Source organism: Trichosurus vulpecula, chromosome 2 (assembly GCF_011100635.1).
Source record: "Trichosurus vulpecula isolate mTriVul1 chromosome 2, mTriVul1.pri, whole genome shotgun sequence".
In the NCBI taxonomy this organism is placed as follows: Eukaryota; Metazoa; Chordata; class Mammalia; order Diprotodontia; family Phalangeridae; genus Trichosurus; species Trichosurus vulpecula.
In genome coordinates this window covers 444720221-444745884 of record NC_050574.1, presented here as the reverse complement: position 1 = coordinate 444745884, position 25664 = coordinate 444720221, and the positions used below count along the sequence as shown (strand labels likewise).

General features: G+C 36.3%; 1 pseudogene; it reads right to left on the bottom strand.

The window, feature by feature from the left end:
• Positions 1–12894: 12894 nt before the first annotated feature.
• Positions 12895–15816, bottom strand: LOC118837335 (annotated as a pseudogene).
• Between the last annotated feature and the right edge of the window lie 9848 nt (positions 15817–25664).

Below are 25664 nucleotides of genomic sequence, written 5' to 3'. Positions count from 1 at the left end.
TTGGTTTCTTAGAACATCATTAGCTTCCTCTTGCCCAATTCTATTTATCAAGGAATTATTTTCTTCCTTAAATTTTTGATTCTCTATTTCCAGTTAGTTGACTTTCTTTTTACATTTTTCTTGTTTTTCTTAGATTGCTCGTCTTTTCTGATTTTTTCCCTTGATTGTTCTTATTTGATTTTTAAAGTCCATTTTAATTTTTTCCAAGAATTCTTTCTATGCTTGGGTCCATTTGACATTTCTCATTGAAAAGGAGTGGCTTTTTTTAGCTCTCTTATCTTCTTCTAAATATAAACCTAGATCTGCTCTATCCTCATACTTACTATCTATGGTTGGGTTCTTTCTCCTTTGCTTACTCATTTTTATTTATTTTTTAATTTATTTTGTTTTTAGCAACAATTAGTGTAATCAAATTCTAGTCCAGGGGTATGGGGAATAATGCCTCAAGCCACAGGTCTTTCTTATTGTTATTTTCTCATATGTGTCTCAGGGCCCAACCTTAGGCTTTCCTCTCCACTCCTAAGCCATGGCTAGGGCCCCACGTACATTGTACCAAAAATGATCTTGCTCCTTGTGGTCCCTCCAGTGGCTGCAAACTAGAGCTGTCCTCTGTCCTGGAATAGAAACCAAGGACTCTGCTCTCTTGAAAGTGCTCACAACCAACAGGGCCCCTCCCCACTGCTATTGCACTTACCAGGTGCATGTTAGCTCCTTTTCCCTATAGCCACGGCCAAGGACTCCTCTGGTCAGCACATCTGTGCTTGGTCTCCCTAGACAGTGGTAGGGCTTTCAGTCCTTCCTACTTAGGCATCAGATCTACACACTGCCTGGGAAATGAAAGTTTCTGAGGCTGAGGCAGCCTCTCCAACCCAGATTCCCCCAGAGCCTGTTGTTTGTTGATTCTGAAGAGTTGGCCTGGTGATGTTTGCACTTCAACTGTGCCCAACCTGGGCATCTGGAGGTCAGGTCTTTCCTGGGATCTTCTCAAATTTTCTTAGGTGGACAACTCCTTCACCCCATGTTTATTTCAGCTGCTCTGAGATGATGTTCTGTTTGTTTTGTTTTGTTTTTTTGTTTCGTTTTCTGTGGAGGAAATTTGGAGAGCTGAAAGTTTTCTGACCTACAATGCTATCTTCCCAGAGTTCTCTGATGGTCTTTAATTGAGCATCATCAGAGGCTCCTAATATCAGATGGTTCATAAATCTAATTTTCTTTCCATATTAAGAAACTTTAAATTCAAAATAGTGAAGATGCCTACTGTTTTTCTCTATAAGTAGTCAAAATGAATATTTAAATTCTCCTTATCCTCTCTCAGTGTAGAATAAAACTGTGTTAATTTTAATGTCACTTGGTTAAGCATCAGATCTAAATTAATCATTCTTTTTCAGGTAGATAAGGTTTTCTTTATGGAAGATGTTAACCTACAATGTTGTAACAACAATGCTGCTTGCTAGCAGCTGCTGTGGAGGTATAAGGCCAGTAACACCAGCACACAGGAGGGCTACTAGCAGAGGTTCTTTTGATCTGCTTTTCTAAGGAAAGTAGCTTTAAGGGGTTAACAATCTTACTTTAATTAAATATACATATATCATTCACTTAATGCAAGGGAAAAAGTCAGCACCACGAACTTTCAGAGCAAAAACAAACAGAAATTACAAGCAGAAAATATAAACATAGCAAATAACACAAACCAACAGACAGGCTTCTAACTGTCTGACCAAAGCTATACATACATAGTTACAGAGAGAGAAGCATCAACATCTGGGTTTTTCAAAGCTGGGAGGCTCCTTAACAGCTACCCAGAGTCTCCACACCAACACTTTTCCGATGAGTGAGCCCCAAACAAAATGCTAACCTCAGAGTATATGCAGGGTGTTCCTACAGTCTGAAAACATAGACAATTGACAGAAATGTGGAGTTATTGCATCAAGTTTACGTGAATCTTGCAAAGTGCAAGATTTGTACTTCGCATCACAAATGATGGAAATCATATTGAAGATGTTATTTGTTAATATTCCAATTAAATAAAATGTTGTTAAAAATTTCATTCATTTCATTTCTTTAAAATATGCATTTTTGCCTATGTGTCCAGACTTTAGGAACACCCTGTATACCCTTTTTCAGGGCTTGAGGGCTTCATACCTTTCCATGGCTTCAAACCTCTTGTGACCTAATTCACAAAAGGGTGTGGGCCCTCCTCCAAAGGCAAGGCTCAATCAAAGGCACTTGGTTGCCTTAGTGCTAAGAAGCACTCCAAAAGAAAAAACAGTGAAAATTCCAACTTTGCTTGCCATTACAAATGTGCATCTCTATCCCTCTCAATATATAGAGAGCTAGACATAGTATATCTATCTTTCTACATATGTACAGATAAATAGAGAGATCGATAGATTGATAGATAAAGATATATGTTCATGGCTTTTTCTCCCTTATTAGCAAGTAGAGCCATTCACAGCTATTTTGCCCTCCTACATTCCTCATAAAGATAAAACAGATTGTAGAATATAGCTAATGAGTTTAATTTGAAGTTGCTCATTTGTTGAGCTAGTGAGGGGAAGGGGAGATTCAAGAATTAAAAATTAACAAAATTTATACTTTCTTATCAGTGGGAAGATGGGTATAATTTAAAGAGGAGCTAATTCATAATGTATACAATTCAAAATAAAATACTCAAAGAGTATGAATAACAATATTTAATATAATTCGTAACCCAATCACATCTTCTTTCTATTGTCCCTGACTGCTAGTGTTCTCCCTCCCTTAAGTACCATTATTTTGTATTTATTTTTAAGGAGACTGTTACACAACTAGACAAGAATATATGAAGTTTTAATGAAGGTGGTGAAAATTAAGAGGAAAGAGGGAAGCTTAAAGGTATTGTTTTTATGGTTCCAGTTGGGAGAGCTGGTTTAGATGTGAAAGAATTCATTTCGACCTTCTCTTTTAGCCAATGGGAGCTTTTCATTTTACACGAAAAAGTATCACGGACCTCCTTAGCAAGAAAGCTAAATGACACGCTTTTATTTGGGGGAGTTATGCTTATGTAGAGATGTTCAGTATGATGGTGTAATTTTTAGAGTTTCTTATGGGGGTTGGAGATTTAGGGACAGGATAAGTACAGAAAACGTGAGGAAGGTGGCTACTTGCAAGATAAGGAAAAGTTGTCATGACACAGGATAAGGAAGATGAATGATGGGATAAGGAACATAGGATAAGGGGGACAAAAGCAATTCTTTTGGTACGAGTTGTATGGTATTTCAAGATAAGGGGGAAAGAACATTAAGACAACCTAAGGTTATAGGATGGGCTACAGAATGAGCCTCAAACCCCCTCCAGGGGCCTGGGAAAGTGACCCTTTCTATTCCTTTCAACCCTTAGGGCACCATTTGAATACACATCATTGACATGGCTATTGATTGTATATATAGGGCAAGAAATAGGAAAAAATTAGAAACTGGCATGATTTGCAAATATTTTTGCTTTATAAGCAATCAAAGATTATTTCAGTGATGGAATCCACTGATACTCATGGTTGTCTTTATTAGTCTTTGAGATTAACAGGTGTTTAAAAAAGACAATAATTCTATTAGAGTCACAGACAATTAAATCTGAAATTATTTGCAATCTAAGCCTTCTAACTTGAGCTAGGTAGAGGCAAATTGGAACAGATATAAACTTTATCTTAGACTCTCAAATCCCCTTCTTATTCCCTTCACTCAGAATTCTATGATCTAAAATTCTATGCTCCAATATCCCAGATACATTTCTCTCCTAGCATTAACTGCTCAATCTTAATGGACTCTCCTGAAGATTCTATCAGAAACTCTCTGAGCAGTCTAAGAAAACAAAAGTCACTTTTCCTGGCACAGCTAGAGAATAATATCTTTGTGAGACACATGGCAATAGTACCCAAAAAATGTAGAAGAGGAAGTGAAATACAGCAAAAAGGATAGAATAGCTATTTTTAAAAGAAAATGGCTCTTCTCATCGCACAGTGTATACTTAAGCTGTGTCCTTGTGGTAGGAGCAAAGAAAGTCTCCTGTCCTCTCTGGTTTTGTGCCAGTTTCCTCTATTATGCTTGAGTCCAGTGGTGTCCTTGGTCAGAGCATCTTAGTGAATTAGAAGGACCAAAACATTCTGAGTTCTTATTATGCTTCACAATGTGCCCATACACCTTCACAGTCCAGCAAAATGGCAAATCTGTTTGTTTAATAAACCATATCATGTGCTGCATCATCAATTTAACCTCACTGGATGATCTAAGATTACAAGTCGGTGCTGATGAAGTTGATTTTTACAGGTCAGTGCACCACCAGTATTGAAGAAATCTAGGACATCTGTGTAACTGGATATTGTAGCTAGTGGCAAAATACATTTTTGATGCAAGTTTTTCATTCACTATTACAAGAAAAATGTTAGGAACCTGGGTATAACGGCTATAGGAATCAATTTCTAAGTTTTATTACTGTTTAATCCCCAGGTGTACCTTTCTTCAAACTCCCCACCCAAAAGCAATTGTTTGTGAGATACAACAATATCTCTGAGTGGGATAATAACTTATAACTCTCCTCCTAGAAAATATAGGGCTAATATCGAAGTGACCTAGTCAGAGCAAGGGAAGTTGTTATGGGGTCAAGTGGTCTCAGCAACTACTTCCCTGAGATTTTAGTAGTTTGGACTTTACAGGTTGGACTTGATAACCTCTTTGTTCTCTCCTGTCTCAGAGGTTTTATGCTTCTATGATCTTCTTGTTGAATTTTAAGCCTGTGTCAAAAAAGATAGTCTATATGACATAGTATAATGGGAAGAAGTTTGTTGTTTGTCAATTCAGGAGCTTGGTAGAAAAAGAAAAAAAGATCTTACTTAAGGAGCAAAATGTACTCTCAGTATTTAATTCCTTATTAAAAAAAATAAGAGCAAAGTACAAAAACTTTGAATATGGATGGATTTTTCCAGTTTAACAACTTGTGACAAATCTTGCTTTGGGATTCCTTGAAAGCTAACATATGATTTCCCTACATATGTGCTTTTTTGCTATTTCTTTTTAATCTTTGTTGACAGCACTTAGGACTGCTTACATAATTGACATCCAAACACTTTACTATCTTCCTTGCTTCACCAAATGTCTGGAGTCCAGTCTTGCATCAATCAGAGAGAGTGACTTCTTTCCCCTGGTGAGAGGTAAAGTGAAAATTAAGGGGGAAGGTTGACAGGGGAATGAAAAGCTTCTCATTTTTACTGTGTAGATTGGTAATTTTGTTTGTGAAGAATTCCCAAGATTTCAGATGGATAGGTATTCAAAAGAAATATAAAAGTATTTCCGAAAGGGGAAAAATAATAGCACTTAATATACAAATACTTTACACCCCTAGGAGTTTTTCAATAATGTGTTCTAGGAGTGGAATGGCATTTCCTTTGTATATCACACAGAGAAGTTTTTAGCACTGGAGAAACCAAGAACACTGGTTTCTCAATAAGTCATCTGAATTGCAGTTAGAACCCTAAAGTAGTCATAACAACTGGTCTTTCAAAACATGAGAATGTTCTGTAGAAATATTAGCCTCGTTATGATGACCCTCTTTAAAACTCAAGTGTTATTGCTGTTGAGTCATTTCAGTCATGTCCAACTCTCTGTGACCCTATTTGGGATTTTCTTGGCAAAGAAACTAGAGTGGTTTGTCATTTCCTTCTCTAGCTCATTTTATAGACGACGAATTAAGGCAAATTTGGTTAAATGACTTACCCAGGGTCACACCGCTAGTAAGTGTCTGAGATCAGATTTGGACTCAGGTCCTCCTGAGTCCAGGCCCAGCTCTCTATCTATTGTACCACTTATCTGCCAAGCTAAATCTTGAGCGAGGTCTCTAAATAGGCATGTCTATAGGTATAGGACTAAATCGGCACCTAATGTAATTAATAGTGACTGGGTCAATTCTGCAGGTCTAAACATGTAATTCTCCTCTCTCCTTCCCCTTCTACAAACTCAGCAAACTCCAATGACCCCCTACTACCTAGAGGATCAAATGTAAAGTTTTGTTTGGCATTTAAACCTCTTCGTAACCTGCCATCTTCCTATCTTTCCAGTTTTCTTACACTTCACTCCCTTCCACATGCTCTGCCATCCAGTGGACACTCCATGTCCTGACTCCATTCCTTTCCTTTCACTGGTTGTTCCCTGATGCCTGGAAAGTTCTTCCTCACCTCTGCAAACTTAGCTTCCTTGGCCTCCTTTAAGATTCAGCTAAAATCCTAAATGTTGCAAAGGACCTTTCCCCTCTTCTAGGCTTCCCAGTCCCTTCCTACCGAGATCACTTCCCATTTAATCTGTATATATCTTGTGTGCATGTTGTCTTCCCCATTAGAAAGTGAGCTCAACATGAATCTAATCAGGTCTGCTATAGCTCTCTCTTGGTGAGCCTGAAAACAAAGCCTGAAAACAATAACTGCCTTTCTTTTGTATCTCCAAGGCTTATCACAGGGAAATGCTTAACAAATGCTTGTTGATTGATTGGATTCAATTAGAAAAAATGAGATTCTTTCCAAAATCCAACCTATCAAAAAGTTCATTTGCTAATTTTGGAAACAAAATATTAAAATCAAAGGGTTTTTTTTAATTGCTATTGTCATTTTTACCTTTCTGGTTAAGAAGCCATAATGCCTTTTCCACAAGGGACAGTTGCTATGGTTATCAACATTTAACTTTAACCTTAAAGAAAAAGGCAAAAGGGAAAGGTGTTAATAAGAAAGAAAGAAACTACCAGCTCATGAGCATTAAATATTACCCATCGCCTCTGATTTTCTTTTTTTTTCCTTTAAATTATTATCTCTAATCGGGTTTTCTGTATCATTCAGAAAAGCTATGCTGTCTTGGTCTGACTTACTTGCTTTGATGATAGGGAATATTTTCCAGTTAAACTGTATTTCTTTTGCACACTTACAATGGAAAGTTAATATATAAATATAGGCATATGTCATTGTTTATATTGTAATCATTAATCACCTTTCTAGATCCTTATATGATTTCAATGATGTATCTCCTTTTCAATTTTGGAGATGTAACTAAAGGTCCCCCTCCCCCCCCCCACCCCATACACAAGTGTACCTAAATGCTGAGCTCAGTTTTGCATTGTAATTGGATACAGTTATACTTAAAGAACTGGAGAGGAACATTTGATGTTAGAATAATTAACTTTAACCTTATGTGGTGAAAATTAAGCAATTAAGCAATGGCTTAATTTTGGTTGAATAAATACCATCCTTTAATGTCATCAAAATATAAATGAAATGTTAACAGCCAATTTTAAAATGTGAATGAAAACATTATTCTTATGCTGAAAGATAGAGCTGTTAAGTTTGTTACTGTAAGGAAAGACAATTCAAGATTAAGACCAGATCTTAGATGTTGTAAAATTTATTATGGTTTAGTCTTCATTAATACTCATGGAATATTAAGACTGAATTAATACTTTTTACTAAGTAAATTTTGTCTTTTTATATATTTTTCATTTTACTTCAAATTTAAAGTATATTGAAAATTAATATTAATGTTTAGCTTATTTATAACACCTAAAACTGTATAGGAGAGTAATTAGTCATCAGGCTTCACATAATATTCCCATTTCCCCAGAAAATCACATACCTATTTAACATATGGTATTTTATCCTATAAGCCCTAATGCTACCTGTTACTGACTATAAAAAATTATTCCACATGTCCTTTCCATTCCTTCACATGCCCTTTTATTGGACAGATGACTATTTGAAAAACCCCACCCTCTGTCTAGGAAAATGCAATACTTTGAATTTAATTTGAGGTTTGACTTGTCACAGTCTCTGTCACCAGGACTCACCGAAGCTGTGAATATATGCCTGCTTGAGACAAGTATGTCAAATGTTCATTAGCACTTAAATGCATTTAATATTCGTTTGAGAAACTCAGGTGCTCCTCCAGCTTAGTATCTGCCTGTAAATTAGCATATGGAGATATAAGTAATTGTTTTAATGAAAATTTCACCTCTGTACCACTTTTCTCTGAGTTCATTGTGAATATAATTGGGTCTGCCACAGCCCTCTCTCTGTGAGCCTGCAGATAAAGCATAGGAGAATTATTCTTTTTGCTTTAATCCTTCTGCTTGAGGATGATAGGAAAGCACCAATGAATTTTATACTATTACCATTCTCTCTGAACTGGAACTCTTGAAATCATAAAAATATCATATAATGTCTTTCTTATTAAAATGTTGACTCTGTTTGAGTATGTATATGTTTTAAGCATTTTTTGACCAAATGGCTTTGCCACATTAACAAGAAGGTACTTTTTGTTGACCTTCCATTTGTCCAAATGTTAAAAACTAAATAGCAATTGATGGTTCTGACACAGGCCATCCCCACCAGTAGTTTGATGTTCTATCACATGTATGTAGTCTGTAGTAACTATCACTATGTTTAGGAGTATTGTTCAAATAAAAAGTTTAGTGATACTTTCAGTATCATTTTTGTATCTAGAATTATTAGACTTTGCTTGGAATGTCTCAAGTTTGAAGCATGAATAGGGCTGCTTTTATTGAGAGTACAATATTGAATTATTTAAAGACTTTTTTACCTGTTAAGAAGGCCAGTATTGCACAGAGAAACATACAGGTAGAGGAAAACAGAATAAAGCAGGCAACTATTTTTTTCCTGGTTTAACCTCCAGAAATATAGGGGGCTGGACAAAATTATTTCTCAAAATTATTTCCAGCCTCTAAAATCATGATTTTAAGTTATAAAAGGTCCAAGAAGGAGCTGAGTAATTGGCTATGTGAACCACACAAGGAAAAAATCATCCAGCAACTAACGGTGAACATAGAAGTAGCATCACAAATTCTCACTTGTGCATTGCAGAGATGCCTAAGCATCTTTTATAAATGGTTCCCAAATAGCCATGCACTGACACTCTATATTCAAGGATGCATTTATCTCCTCACTTTATAAGCAAGAACCAAGACTAGATGACCGCTGCTGTATTTCTCTCTGTGTTTATCTGACATAAGTGGCACATTTTGATTCAATTATGTGGTTTTATTTGCCATAAGAATAACAGTAAATTTATGGAAATAGTTGAAAAGGAAAACACAGCTACAAAGACAGTCCAAGATTCTTAAGGCAGAATTATTGATGGTAAATAGAATTCCCAAACTGATGTTTATATATAAAGTATTCATTGTTCTAGGACTGAGTTGTATAAACTAGTCATAATCTCCATTTCCCTTCAAGCTCCAAAAATATATATCATCATTGTCTATAATGCCTCCTTTACTCCAGCTTCAAGCCTGAATACTTAACAAAAACCTCTCTCTCCACACCTTTCTCCATGTTCGCCTACATCTATTCCTCTCTGGATATCTCCAGTGCTATCATTTGCATGCGGATCATTACAGCATTTCTCCACTGCTTTTCCTATACCCTTGACTTTTCTACTCCCTTTGTTGTTCAATGCAATTAAAAAAAAACACAAGTTAAGGAGTTAGTATGTGCCAAGCACTATGAAAAATGCTGGGGATACAAACGAAATCAAACTCACTGAAATAACCTATGCCTTCAAGGAGATTACCTTCTACTGGGAGGATAGGAAATGGACACAGAAAACGAAATATAAAATGATAAAACAAGCAATCCTGAGGTGACAGCGTTGGTGACTGGGGGAAATGACAAGGATTATTTTAGGAGGTAGCATTTGTGTTTCACCTTGAAGAAAGTCAAGAATGTCAGTAGACAGAGGTGAGAAGGTCAAGTATTCCAGGCATATGGTACACTTTGTGCAAAAGCTTGGAGGTGGAAGATGCAATGTTTCATGCAGTATGGCTGAAATATAGGATACCCGAGGAAGAAGAATGGGAAATCATTTTAGAAAGAGAAATTCAAGCAACATTATGAAAGGATTTAAATGCAAGGTAGAAGAATGTGTAGAGGGAATAGAGCACCACTGAAAGATTGAGACTGAAGAGGACAGAGAGGAATAGAATAGAAATGCATTGTATTTTTACAACATCATGAGCTTTTTAAAAAAATTGTAAACATTGCTGTGAGGAGCTTAAATTTGCACTTGTAGATGATAAATCAGAGAAAGAGAGAGAGGAGTCAGGGAGACCAATTAGAAAACTATTTCAGTAGTCCAGACAACAGATGATGAAGATTTGAACTAGGGTAGTATCTGGCATAGAGAGAAGGGAATGGGTGCCAGAGATTTCGTGGAAGTAAAATTGGCAATACTAGAAAACATTTGGACATAGATTAGGGAGAGTGAAGAACCAAGTATAACAGCAGGGTTGCAGATCTGAGCAACAAGAAAAATTATGCATACCTTGGACAGAAATAGGGAAGTTAGGAGGAAGAAGAGGTTTAGATAGATTTAAGAAATATTGATGCCTGTGATCATTTAAATGACCAGTGGGATGTTCGAGGAGAGATGTGGCCTATGGATAGAATGAAGACCTCAGAATCAGTAAGACCTGACTTCATGTCCAGTCTCTCATGTATACTGTAATTGAGAAACTAATTTACAAGTCTATACTCAGTACTCTCATTTTTTTTCTCCTTTCACTCATCTCCAAATCTTCTCAATCCTAGCTTCAGAGCTCATTATTTGACTGAAATTGTTTTTTTTTTCCAAAGTAACCAATCTTCTTTTAACTTCTGAATAGAATGGACTCCTCTCAATTCTCAATCTTCTTGACCTCTCTACAATGTATGATCCTTGAACACCATCTTCTGGATACTCTCTTCTCTCTAGGTTTTGTCAAAGTGTTCTCTCCTATTTCTCCTCCGACCTGTCTGATATCTCCTCAGTTTCCTTTGCTGGATCTTCATCCATTCCTGCCCACTTGCCATGAGTGTCTCCCAAAATTTTTGCTGTGCTTTCTTCTCTTTTATACCTATCCCATACCTCTTTGTGATTTCATAAACTCTCACAGGCTCAATGACCATTTATATTCAGGTGATTCCCAGTTCTATATATGTCCAACCCTCTTCTGAGCTCCAGTTCAACACCAACAACTTCTCTATTCCCTATGACACCATCAACCTCCTAGTCACTCAGACTCAGAGCCCCAGTATTACCTTCACTTGCACTCACTCTACACGTCTAATCTATTATCATATCTTTTTTATCATCACATATTCTGCTCGTGGAAATAGCTATAATCTTAGGATAGCTCCATTTTGTGATATAGATTCCAATAGCATTTTTGTGAAGGTTTTTCTTACTATTCTTAAGGATATTGTTGCTTCATGCTGCTCCTAAAAGAGCATTTATTATCTTTGTCTTGGATAGGATTAATTTTTTTTTTACCTAAATAGTGAATATCATTGGTCAAAACCTCCAATTTATACTCTATGCCCTACTACCCTACTGACATTAGGTTGTTGTTTAGTTTTGGGTTTTTTTTTACTTATTTTTGTAAATAACAACTCTAAAAGCATTCTATTTTGGAATTAACATATATATACATATATACATATGTATACATACATACATATATATATGTATATATACATATATACGTACGTATGTATATATATGTATACAGTGTATGTGTGTGTGTGTGTGTGTGTGTGTGTGTGTGTGTGTGTGTGTGATGCAGTCAGATGGAGGAGAGTTAGAGTGCAGGACCTGGAGTCAGGAAGACCTGAATTCAAATCTGGACTCAGACACTTACTAGGTATGTGATTGTGGAAAAATCACAAGCTTACTCAGGATAACTTTGTATATCTTTAAGATAATAATAACACCTTCCTCTTTTAAAATGAGATAATACTTGTAAAGTGCTAGGCAAACTAGAAAGCACTTTAATAAATACTAGCTGTTATATAAGTGTGTGTATTCATATAGGACATACATGCATACATATATATGTATGTATACATATATGTATGTATACATATATAACTAAATGTGTATATATGCATATATAACTAAATGTACATATATGCATATATAACTAAATGTATGTGTGTATATATTACAGGTCAGAAGATACATAGTCAAGGAAAATCTTATTGGATTTACATATATAAAAATGCATGAGTTTGTGTATGTCCATATTTATATATGTACATATAAATATTTTGTTGTTGTTCAGTCCTGTCGGTTGTACTAACTCTTTGTGATCCCATTTTGGTTTTTCTTGGTAAAGATATTAGAGTAATTTTCCATTTCCTTCTCCAGTTCATTTTATAGATGAGGAAACTTAGGCAAATAGGGTTAAGTGAATTGCTCAGGGTCACACACCTAGTAAGCATCTAAGGCTAGATTTGAACTCAAGTCTTCCAAGCCCAGAGCTCTATCTACTGTGCCACGTAGCTGCTCAGTACATATAAATATATTACATATTATCAATATATGCTATATATATATATATTTATATGTATGTGCATATACATACACACATATATAAATGCATAGAACACATAAACAAATACACATACACATACACAAACACATATATTGATAGACAAGTATACCTAAGCCACCAAGCATTCCTCATAAGAGGTGCCTAATAAGTATTTTTTGAATGAAAGAATAAATGAATGAGATACTAAGTTCCCCTCAGATCTGAATACTAAAGATTTGGGTTCAAGCATATCTCCTTGTTAAGATGCTGTAATACCTGGGAGGGAAAGGTATCAACCCATTATTGATCATTAACATCTTGGTATGAATTAGAATATTTTTTTCCTTTCAAGTGGATAACTAGATTAGATCAGATTTTGATAATGAGGAAGATAAGGAGGGAGATCCGAAAGAGGGATACTACTTGGGAAGGTCAGGCTGAGGTTGAGTACATAACCCAATCAATTAAATAACGTTCTGCCAATATTTTCTAATGCTTATTTTGTTAAGGCAGTGTGTTGAGTTATGGGGATACAAATTTGAAGAACAAAACATTCCCCGCCTTCAGGGAATTTTCAACCTAATAAGGGAAAAAGACATATTTGAAATTAACTGCATACATTAAAATATGACAAATTGCATGGGAGAGACCAGAGTACCATGAGAGATCCTAAGAGCAATTACTCCTCATTGGATGAATCAAGAAACATTACACAGAGGAGGTAACAACGTAGTTGAAACTAAAAGGCAAAGAAGTGATTTCAGAAGAAAGTGATGAGGGAAGAGCCTACACTACCATGCCTAAGGAATAGCTTATGTAAATGCGAGAAGCAAGAGACAACAGGGAATGATTTGAGAAAAGAAAAATTTTATACACAAACACATAAATATGTGTATATATTCACATATAGATGTGGATTTACATATACGTACATGTATACTTTCTTGTTTACCTAAAAAATTATACATATGAAGAGTATAAAAAGGATCTCTTTAATGAGAAAGTCATCATCACCCATGCCTTCTAAAACGGTCCTGGAAAGGAGCATCTGCCTGTCGGCTAAAAATCAACATGATCTCCACCTACCATTACCTTAGCTGTGACTATGGAAACAGAGATTGCTTACTGGGGAAGGTGAAAAAAAAATGGCTATTACATTCTTTCTTCCTCCATTCTAAATCTCTGTGATTCAAGGACAGTCTATAGGGCAGAAACTCTATCTTCTGCTACCGTTTCTCTGACCAAAATCCACCTCCGCACCACACCTTTACAATCCCTTTCTTGTTCTTCTCTTCCCTTGTAACTTCTTGAAATCCATTATATTGTGTATAAAATCTTTTTAATATTTTCCCCCTGTATTTAGCCTTCCATATTCTTTCCTTTATGGAAACCCGGTTCCTCACAGAAGACATTAAATATCATAGCATCCAATATAATAAGAAGACAATATTCTAGCAACAGATACACCTTATTTTATGACCCAGCGGAAGGGCAAGCAAAGTGGGACTTTTTACTGTTTTTCTTTTGGAGTGCTTCTCAGCACCAAGGCAATCAAGTGCCTTTGATTGAGTCTTGCCTTTGTTTGTAGGAAGGCCCACACCCTTTTGCAGTTTAGGTCAGGAGAAGTGTGAAACCCTCAAGAGGCATGAAGTCCTCAAGAGATATGAAGCCCTTGAGAGGTGTGAAGCTCTCAGGCCCTGAAAACAGGTGTATATGCTCTGAGGTTAGCATTTTGCAAGGCTCATTCATTGGAAAAGTCTTGGTGTGGAGACTCTGGGTAGCCATTAAGGAACCCCCTGGCTTTGAAAAACCAGATATTGGTGCTTTTCTCTCTGGTAACTATATATGTATAGCTTTGGTCAGACAGCTAGAAGGCTGTCTGTTGATTTGTGTTATTTTTTCTGTTTGTATTTGCTCTGAAGCTAGGAATCATTCCTAGCTCAGTGATCACTAGGTCCAACAATTCTGGAGGCGTCACATCATACACCAGATTCAGCAGATGCAGAGACCTATGATTCTGCCAGTTATCCAATGCCGCATGGTCTCCTCATTCACAAAGCAGATCATCAGGATCATCAGATTCATTTGAGACAAAGGAGACAAAGGCATCAGTCTGTAAATGCTCTCAGAACTTGTAGGTCTCACAGCAGACCAAAACAGGTACATTACAAGCATGAGCCACCAGGGCCAGCTGTGCTATCCCATCCTGTGACATCACAGACCCATTGGCCAGGAGTACATGAGCCCCTAATAACACCTTAGACACCTCGGGAACCACATAGGAAGCTGCAGGAATCATCAAGTAGGAGACAGGGACCCCAGTACAGACCAGACAATGTAAAGTACACCGTTCCTTAAGCCATGGTGGACTATCCACCACTATCACCCGAAATCAGCAGCCTCTAGTCCAAGCTTCCTGTAGAATAAAGGATACTAGGGATGAACATCCGTACACCAGGGTCATGTCCCCATTACTGACCTTCTCATAAGCTGAGCAGGAGATTGCCTGAGCTGCCAACACAATCTTCTCTTGCACATACAGGTCCATGGCTGCTCAGAGTTCTGACTTTGCCTCCTCCTCTTCTTTGGTGCTGCTTGCAGCCGTGATCTCTTTTGTAAGGAACTTGATGGCATTGTACATGCTGGCTGAGAGTGGACGACATTGAGTCAAGAAGCTGATACGGAGTTTGAGTGTATTAACCAGATCTCTGGAGAGTTCTTCGTTAGGAGGTGTGGTGTAGTCCTGAATCACCTACTGGAAGGCACAAAGTAGGGCGATGTATCTTGCATGGGAGCCACTGATTAGGCCCTGGGAGTACTGCAGGCCAAGTCGCACCATAGCTGGATGGATTACAGAGGATGGGATGCTCATATACCGGGTTAGAGGAATACAGAGGCTATACTGGTGCAGGTGGGAGAAGACGCTGACTTTGGAGCCATAATACTTTCAAGGAGGCACCTGGTGCAGCTCTGGTTTTTTAATAAGTCTCCTGAAAGCTGTGGTCTAATCCACTTGAACATGCTCTGGAAGATGTTTTGCTCCTAAGAGGGTTCATACAGCTATATTAGGGCAGGACTGAGAAGATGATCCTGTTTGGCCCCTGCTTTAGGGCCCGCTCAGGTTCTTGCTTGGCTCCACGCTCAGCTCGAATTTGTGCTTTACACCAGCCACCTGGAATTTTCTCCCCTGAGGATCCTAACTGACTGCCAGTGCCTGGAACCTCTCTTGGTGAGCCCACTTGACACTGGCCAGGGAACACAGTGGGAGCAGACTCCAGTTCTGACCCTTTGTCTTTCTTCCCACTTCTTTTTCTGCTGCTTTTTCTCCTTCTGAAGCTGCAGTTTCTCTTCTTGGGAAAATTTGCTACCCCTGACCCTGGGCTTGCCAGATGGCTGGGCTATCATTGTGGACACTGCTCCCTCCAGAACTGCCACCTCTGCCATCCACACCCTGGACTCTGCACTGGCCCCGGCCGGGCAGATGTGTGGTGTATAATGTGACACCTCCAGGATTGGTAGGTCTAGTGATCACTGAGGTAGGAATGATTCCTTGCAGTTCTGTGCCTGAGTCAAGAGTGGTGACCAGTGAGGTATGGTATAGCCAGAGTTAATAAATGATATCCTCTTTCCCCTTAAAAAAAGAAATTCTGAGAGCCCCTTTAATGAAGATAAAACATGTTTCAGATAGAAATTTACTATGGTCATATGCCTTCTAACCTCACTGTATAGTAAACTGAACCAAATACAAATGGGAAATGGCTACAATGTACCCTTAAAAAGGAAGATGGTTTTCCACATGCATGAATGTCAGCAAGTATTTGTGAAAGCACAACGTGCTTTTATGCCTACCATAAAAAATGCTTTCCACCCTTTCCATGTGAGAGCAGAAAGGATTAGTTCAGAAATGCTGTTTTTCAGGAAAATATAATTTCTCAAACTAGGATAAATACTTATTACTATCTGTGAAAATCACAAAATTGGAGGATCTTTGAAATAAATGGGTTTTTAGAAGTCATCCAATCTACCTAAGTCCTAATACCAAAAAAAGTTAAGACTGTGTCCACAATAAAGATCCAAAATAAAAAGCCAACATCTATTTAAAGACAAAATAATGAATACCAAGATAGAAAATGAAGTACTCTTTTTTCCCTATAACACAAAAGGATAAGCATTCCATGTCATTACTTATCTAAACATGTTAAATCTGGGGATTTCAGCATTTTCCCAAGACAATCTATATATTCTTGTAAATGCATTTTATAAATTTTTATTGCAAAGTGGTATTCGAAATGTTTCAAATAAAACTAATTTTCTCTCTATCAAATCTATACAAATGTTTTATAGGAATGTAAAAATACATGAATTTGCACCCATGAAAGTGAAGAAAATAGTACTGTTTATAGAGTTTTATCTTTATTTTATCAAAATAAATTGAACTTTCATGTATCTGCACTGTGTACCAGGTAGGTGTTTAAAAGATTTTCCCTGACTGGTTTATGAATTATGGTACAATGTACCAGACTCAGTTTCTTCCCTTTGACTTGATATCTGCTCTTGATGCCCCATGACTCATGGCCTTCCACTTAACCATCATTCCTTTGGTTTTCTTTTCAGAAATTCAACAAATTCTAGGTGCCAAGTGACCATGGGCCTAGAAATTTCACTTAGCATTTTCAACTATTCCAACATAGCAAAATGTGAATGGAGAAAATCAAACTATACATGCAAGCATTCTTGTTCATTATTTGCCTCTTAAACAAGTTAACTGACAGAGCTGCTTCACCACTGATTCACAGAAAAGCCCCAGGTATACTTGTCTGTAGAGTATTTCAAAGTTCCAAGGAACATTGGATAAGAGGCTGTATAAGGACAATAGGGGAAAAGTGGGAGTCATTATATAACATTTCCATCCATGACAAAGCTTTATTGAAGTAGATTGCAAGTGACAAATTAGCCTGTGTAGACTTCCCCATACTCCTGGTTTATCAGCCAATCTACATCACATCAAGTGCTGTTATCATAACCTACTCTGATTATCCCATATTCTGAATCATCCTAATCATTTGAGTATTAGATTACTGAATCCAACTGCTCTATTAGCTCAGGGAAGGACCTCTTAGGGTAGCCTATGACCCCCTTCCCAAAATAATGTTTTTAAATACATAGGATTACAAGATAAATTATACTGAAACATAGATATTTTAAAAAATCAAATTAATGGACCCCAGATAGGGGCCATGGTCAACATTGTGTTGCTTTTCTAGTCTCCTTCATGAAGTTTTGGTAAGGAAGGACATCTTCCTACAAAAAGTACCAATTTTTTTGTGGTTATGTTTAGTATCAAGTTGTAATTTATCCCTGAGGCTTTGTTGTTCTTTTTATGCCTTTAATTGTATATTTTAAGCAAAACAAAATCAGAGTATATTTGACCATTTTAAAACCAATTTTAATAAAACTTATTCCGAGAATTAATTTAGTCAATTTAGTTATTAAAATTTGGGTGTCTGCATCCAACGACAACAGGGGGAGAGTGGTCATTATAAGCCTTGCTTTAAGGAATCCCTGTTACTTCTGAGATGTTCAGGGATAAGAACAAACATTCCTTAAAGAGAGGATTATAATTAAACTTTAAAAAGGGGAAAAATTAAACCAAGGAGCCAGGCTTGTTAAACAACTAATTTGAAAAATCTTGTTGTAGTTGAAATATTTGATGACTTTCTATTTTCCTTTTCTGTGATCCTATCTTCTGTCCGGGAGTCTCTGCCTGCCTCATATCTCCCTTTAAACACTTGTTCTCTGCCTCATCACCATCAGAATTTAGTCTCAGTTAAATGTCATTGTTGTAAAGCATACATGTTTTTAGGTTTTACCTGAAAATGGCTCTTTACTCCTCTGAGGTATATTTTAAGAAGTGTCTTTTGAAGTTAAAGAAAAAATACTCTTTCCCCCCTCAATGACAATACATAAAGACAACTTTCAGATAATTAGAAATTCCAATCAATATATCTGTGGCTGTGCACAACGTTCTCCTGGCTCTGCTCCACTCACTCAGCATTATGTCGTGTAGGTTTTTCCAGGTTGTTATGAAGTCTGCATCATCCCCATTTCTTATGGCACAATAGTATTCCATCACCTTCATATACCACAGCTTGTTCAGCCATTCCCCAATTGATGGGCATCCCTTTGATTTCCAATTCTTGGCTACCACAAAAAGAGCTGCTATAAATATCCTTGTACATATGGGTCCTTTTCCCGCTTGCGTGATTTCTTTGGGATACAACCCTAGAAGTGGTATTGCTGGGTCAAAGGGTATGAACATTTCTATAGCCCTTTGGGCATAGTTCCAAACTGCTCTCCAAAATGGATTCCGTGAGGACCAACCCTGACATACTGCGCTTTTCTCAGCAACCTAAGGGGCAAGGACAACTCCAGGGGACACACGATGGAGAATGCTATCTTCATCCAGAGAAAGAACTGCGAAGTTTGAATACAGATCGAGGCGCACTACATGCTCGCCTTTTTTGCTTCTTTTTTTGTTTTTGTTTTTGGGTTTTTTTTTTGATTCTGTCTCTTCTTTCTCATGATTCATTCCATTGGTCTAAATTCTTCTCCACGACTTGACTAGTGCATAAATTAATTCAATGCGAAGTTATACATGACAGTTATATGAGATTCCATGCCGTCTTGGGGAGGGACGGGGGGAGGGAGGGGAGAAAAACTGGAACTCAAAACCAGGTAGAACCGTGTGTGGTAAACTAAAAGTAAATAAAGAAATTAAAAAAAAAGAAATTCCAATCAAATCTTTGGACAACCATAATTCCAAAGAACTCATGATAAAATGTGCTATCCTGATTTCAATCTACTCCACAGTACATTTCAAGTATGATCACACATGACTATGCATCTACTACTTAGCTTTTTCATCATCCCTACCTCTTTACATTGGCATTTAAAAAATGCCTAATGTGTGAATTTGTTTTGCTTGGCTATACATATTTGAAAGAGGTTTTGTTTTTCTTTATTTTACAATGAGGGTGAAAGAGAGATCAGATGGAGAGGATGCAAAATTGAAAATAAAATAAAATTGAATTTTAAAGAAGAGAAAATAAAGAAAGAAATATTGCTTTTCATTTGTCTTTCTCCTGTGTCACTTCTTGCTCTCCCCCTGCTCTGTTTTCTTCATACTTCTTATTTTACTCCTCTCTTATTCCTTCTTTATATCATCATACTTCTCAACTTCCTCCTCCATCTTGGTACTTTTCATCATTCTCCTCTCTCCTGCCGCCTCTTTTTTTGTATTCAATTTTATTTAAAGTTTTAAATTCTCTTCCTTTGCTTCCCCCTCCCCCATCCATTGAGACAGCAGGGAGAATAAAAGGCCTTAAAATATCATAGACATATAAAACAAATTTCTTCATTAACTATGGAAAAAAGAAAGAGAAAAAAAAAGAAATAGAAGAAAAACATGCTTCAACCTGCACTCTGAGTTTATCAGTTCTCTTTCTGGAGGTGGATAATTTGTTTTATCATGAGTCCTTTGGAATTATATTGCTCAGAGATTAAAAGTCAGAGTTGATTATCTTTATGATATTGCTTTTATTATATAAAATTTTCTCCCAGTTCTGCCACCTTCTCTTTGCATCAATTCACACAAGTCTTCCCAGGCTTTTTCTTTCATCATTTCTTATAGCTCAATAGTATTCCATCACATTCATATTCCATAACTTGGTCAGGCATTCTCCAACTGAGAGGCATTTCCTCAGCTTCACATTCTTCTTTTCTTTTCTTTTTTTCATCTCTAGTAGCAGTATTACTGGGCCACAGCTTTTACTGCAGAGGTTAAAAGCTTTTTGAGCACAGTTCTGAATTGCTTTCTAGAATTGTTGGATGGATTCACAGCTCTACCAACAGCTCCTTAGTGTATTTATTATTTCCACATCCCCTCCTAACATTTGTCATGGCTTTGTTGTCGTATGAGTCTATGTTATGGATGTGGTGTGGTACCTCAGAGTTGTTTTAATTTGGATTTTTCTTATTAGTGATTTAAAGCATTTTAATATGACTATTGAGAGCCTGATTTCTTCCTATGAAAAATGTCTGTTTGTAACCTTTGACTATCAATTTTGGAATGGCTCTTATTGTTGTAAATTTTATGTAGATTACTATTTGTTTCATAACTGAGACCGTTATCAGAGAAACTTGCTGCAAAGATTTTTTTTTTGCCATTTTTCTACTTCAAATTTCAGCTGCATTGGTTTTATTTGTGCAAAACCTCTTAAATTTTATGTATTCAAATTTAATCATTTTATTTGGGCATGAACACTTACCTTTACATAGATATGACAAGTAATTTCTTCCATGCTACATTAATTTGATTGTGGTATCAAGATTTATTTTTAAATCACATGCCCATTTTGTGCTAATTTTGGCACAAAGTGTTGAGACATTGATCAGTGCCTAGTTTTTGCCAAACTAAACTTGTTTTCCCAACAGTTTATGTCAAATAGTAAATTCTTGCTCCAGTAGTTGTAATTATTGGGTTTGCCAAACTATAGGCTACTGTACTCATTTTCTTCTCTATGTTGTGTAACTATCTGTTCTACTGATCTTCCTCCTAACTTCTTACCTAGTACCAAATTGTAGTATATACTTTGAGAACTGGTAGGCTTGTCTACCTTCCTTCCTATTTTTTTTATTGATTCCCTTAATACCTTTGATCTTTTGATCCTCCAGATGAATTGTTATCATTTTTCCAGATCTACAAAGAAATTCCTTGGTAATTTGTTTGGTATGACACTTAATAAGTAAATTAACTTAGGTAATATAATTTTTATTATATTGGTTTGACCCACTCACAAGCAATTAATGTTTTTCCAATCATTTAGATCTATCTTTATTTATACAAAGTGTGTTTTATAATTGAGTTCATAATTTCTTTGTCTATCTTGGCAGGTAGATTCCCAGGTAATTTACATTTTCCTTACTTAGGTATTTAAAATGTCATTTCTCTTACTATATGTATGTTGGGCTTTTTCTTTTGTAATATACAGCAAAAACAATTTGTGTGGGTTTATTTTATATCCTGCAACTTTGCTGAAGTTATTAATTATTTCAATTAGTTATATTTTTTAGTTGAGCCTCTAGAGTTCCCTAAGTAAGTCAATATCTTTTCTAAATAGTGATAATTTTGTTTCCGCATTGTCTATACTTTTTCTTTCCATTTCTTTTTTTCTTATTGCTGTAGCTAGCATTTCAAGCATAATATCAGATAATAATGAATAATGAATGGACATCCTTGCCTCACCTCTGATGTTACTTGAAAGGCTTCAAGCTTATTCTCATTTCATATAATGGGCATACTACTTATTTTAAGGACAGCTTCATGTGTTTTTAACAGGAATGGGCATTGTAGTTTGTTAAAAACTCCAAATCTACTAAAATAATCATATCATTTTTGTTAATATTGTCATTAAAGATATTGTCTATGTAGAACCAGACCTCTGTTCCCAGTATAAATCCAACCTGACCATAGTGAAAAATTATTGTAATATCTTGCTATAATCTCCTTGCTAGCATTTTCTTATTGTTTTTTTTTTTTTGCATCGATATCCATTAGGGAAGTTGTTCTATCTTTTTTTCTCTGTTTTGATTCATCTTTGTTTAAGTCTTAAGACCATATATGTGTCTTTTGTGTCTCTGTTTTGTTTTTTAATTGATGTCTCATTGAATCATTAGCTACCATTTGACCAATTCAGGGAGCATGGTAATGACTGAGGACAGTCACATATACACATAGATCATAGCTAGTTACAGGTATATATTTTTCCTGATATTTCTATGATAAATCAATTGGGTCTTTCCAATCATGAAATCATAGCACTATATGATATCAATTAAGTTGGGACTTTTTTACTGTTTTAGAATGATAGATTAATTAAGTGTTTTTAATTGATCCTTACTAGGTACAAAGCCCCAGGCCCAAACCTCTACCTACTAAGCCTATGTGGGTGTAAAGCCCTCAGGGTCCTAAGGGGAGTTGCTAAGATCAGAGCCAATAGTAGGAGCCTGAATTCTGGTGGCTCAGATGATGTTTGATGACAGCTAAAAAGTGTGTAAAAAGAGAGAACAGAGTTATTTGCTTGGGGCTCTCACTCATTGGAAGAGTGTCGGTGTGGAGACTCTGGATAGCTGTTAAGGAGCCCCCTGGTTTTGAAAATCCCAGATGTTAGGGTTTCTCTGGTAACTATGTATATATTGTGATTTGGTTAGGCAGAAATGTTGATCTGTTTATATTGTCTCTGTAATTTCTGTTAGTATTTGCTCTGAAGTTCAGGATGCCAGCTTTTTCCCCTGAACTAAGTGCATGATATTTGTATGTTGGATTGAAAAAAGATTATTAACCCCTTAATGTTGCTTTCCTTAGTAAAGCAGTTCAAAAGAATGTGTGCTGGCAGTGTTCTTGTTGTTGGGCTTATGTTGGTATTTCAACCCCACAGCAGCTGCTAGGTGACTTATGGCAACACACTATAAAGGACTTTTGAATTCCAATACCTTTATTTTACAAATGAGAAAACAAAGGGCAAAAGAGATAAAATAGGCAGACCAAGATCATATAATTATTTAGAACCAAGACTGGCGTGCATGTCTTTTGGTCAAAGGTCCAGAATTTTCTTAAATTTATTTTTTTTCAATGAACAAGCGCTTATTTTTCTCTATTCCTGAATCCTTATTTCAATGGGGAAAATATAAAAAGAAAATCTATGCTAAATATGCATAGTCAAACAAAAGAAATTCCCTCACTGACTCTTCATTACATGCCTCCCACCCTCCAGGATTTTTTCCTCCAAACTCTTCAACTTTATAGTTGATGTATATTTTCATAGATTATCTGTCTCTTCAGCTATGGTTGATTACAAATTGTTGGATCATTATGGCAAGTCACATTTTTTTATTTGTAGGCATGTTGCTAAATGCTACATTTAATTTAATATTAAATTGTAAAAGTCTTGAGAGTTCTGTACGTCTCGTGATGGTAAATTAAAGAATTAAAAATATTAACTTCATCTGTCAAAGACCCAGTGCCTTTGGATAAAGTTTTAGTTGCTCATTCAGTACTATGAATCTTTTTACAAACCTATTTTTGCAAACCAGTTTTACTGATGAAACAACACACATTATCTCCAACTAAATGGCTCTAGTAGTTTAAAGCAAGGTTAAATCTTCCACTGATCTCATCTTAACTATTTCAGAAATGCAAAGGATCCTACACTGAAGACTTGTGGTGAAATGAGCTATAAATCACTGATTTGACAAAGCTTTCTCACACAGAATTAAAGTAGAAATTGTCAGATTTTATTGTCGCAACTGTGCAAACAGCCATATCTTTAATAATAATTCTCTACTTCCTTATTTACAACCATCAATTATTTGGGGAAATAGGAGAAACCCTCAGTTTCAATTACTCCCAAACCATGGATAATTGACAGATGTGTGAATTCATTCAACAAAGATTGCTAATTGCATAGAAAAAGCAAATATTCTAAGTACAGTGCTCATTGTCCTGTAATTACACAGGTAATCTCTGCACTGAATTTCTAAATTTCTCCTTACAAGACATTTGGGCTTCATCTGAAAGTATTTAATTGCAATGTTTCTACTTCTAGAATAATAGTTCATTCTTCTTTGTAAGATGTTGAAGAAAAAGTAAATTTGATTGTAATCACTTATTTCATTTCTAGGCAAAACCAGATTTTATTTCAGTAAAAAAAAATTGAATTTCTCCAAGGGCTGGCTAACTAAAACTATACTAAATGTGTAACCTTACTTCTACGATTTAAGTAAGCCACCATGATTGTGAGTTAATTTTCTCATTACTTCTAAAAACGTAACCCAATCACATTTAGCATGATCTTGAAGAGCTATTTCATCTGGATGCTAAATGTAAAAGAATATCTAAGATAAAGCACCCATACTGTGGCTTGCATATTTTTTGTCTACAGGTGTAAATGGCAGGCCCCATTAGAATAGATGTATTTGAATCAGTTCATTTAGATCCCTTAGTCAAGTCAGGGTTCTGAGGGCATCCTATTCTCATATTTTTACTTTACATGCAAAATGAATCATGCGAAAATTTTCATTAGAACTACCAATACTTTGCTTTCGATTGACCCAGTAAAGAGCATTTATATCATAACTTCATGTTCCTAATAAGTCACATACACACGCAATATATGTGATGCATTATGAACAAGAACATACATGTGTATGTGTATGTGTATGCATACATACATACATGTCTATATATGCACACATGTACACATCTATTTCAGTGATCCAGTTAATGGAATTCAAAATTGATTCACCTGCTCCCAAGCCTTTGCTAATAGTGTCAACCGTTCAGTAATCCTCTAATATTGTACACCTTTGTTACAGTTTCAGTGTATCTGCTGCCTCTTTCTTTTTAATGGAGATCTACAGCAAGTGTACAGATGACTAAGTCCTAGCTGCCTTATCAGAGTTTGAGAGATACAAGAATGAGCTCCCTAATGTTTAATAACTAGATCTTGAGGATGGGGTGGGGGAGAGATACACTTTTAGGTTGAATCTGCATTATTAGCATTTCCTCTGTCATTTTAAGTGTAGACAATCAATAAAACAATAAAGCAAGCCCTAATTTATAGTATTTGTCAATTTTCAAGGTGTAACTGCTTACATTGAAAAATTTGTCAAATTTCACAAGCTGATACAATCTAGCACCCTTCCAGATCTAGTTGATTAGAAGATGTGCAGTGGAAAGAGTCCTTAATTTGTAATTAGGGGATCTGGGTTCTGATCGTGACCTTGCCATTTAATCTCTGTGTGACCTTCAGGAAGCCACTTAAGGGATCAGGGCTACAGCTTCCTCATACATGTGACACTTAAAAAGGTTTGATAGACACAATTTCTGGGTAATTTCATCATTTTATTCATAACGCCAGCATGTTCACTAATAAAAGGATTGCCATTTGGCTCTGTCTCTCTCAGACCAAAGGCAATCATGGTGTCAGGCTCACGGCTTATACGCTCATTGGAAGAGAGGTATTCCCAAGGATGGCAATCAAGTCTGATTGGCTAACAATTAATGAAGATGAATGTTACAATGAAGGGCTGAAGCTATTCAAATTAACTTTGATTATGTCATTTACTTCTAAGTTATCCTTAACCTTGGGCAATCTAAACAAAAAAAAAATTATTCCGCCACCCAAGCCTGAGCTTCACCTTAGGTTACAAGTCTGTTTTAGTTGGGTGGAGTA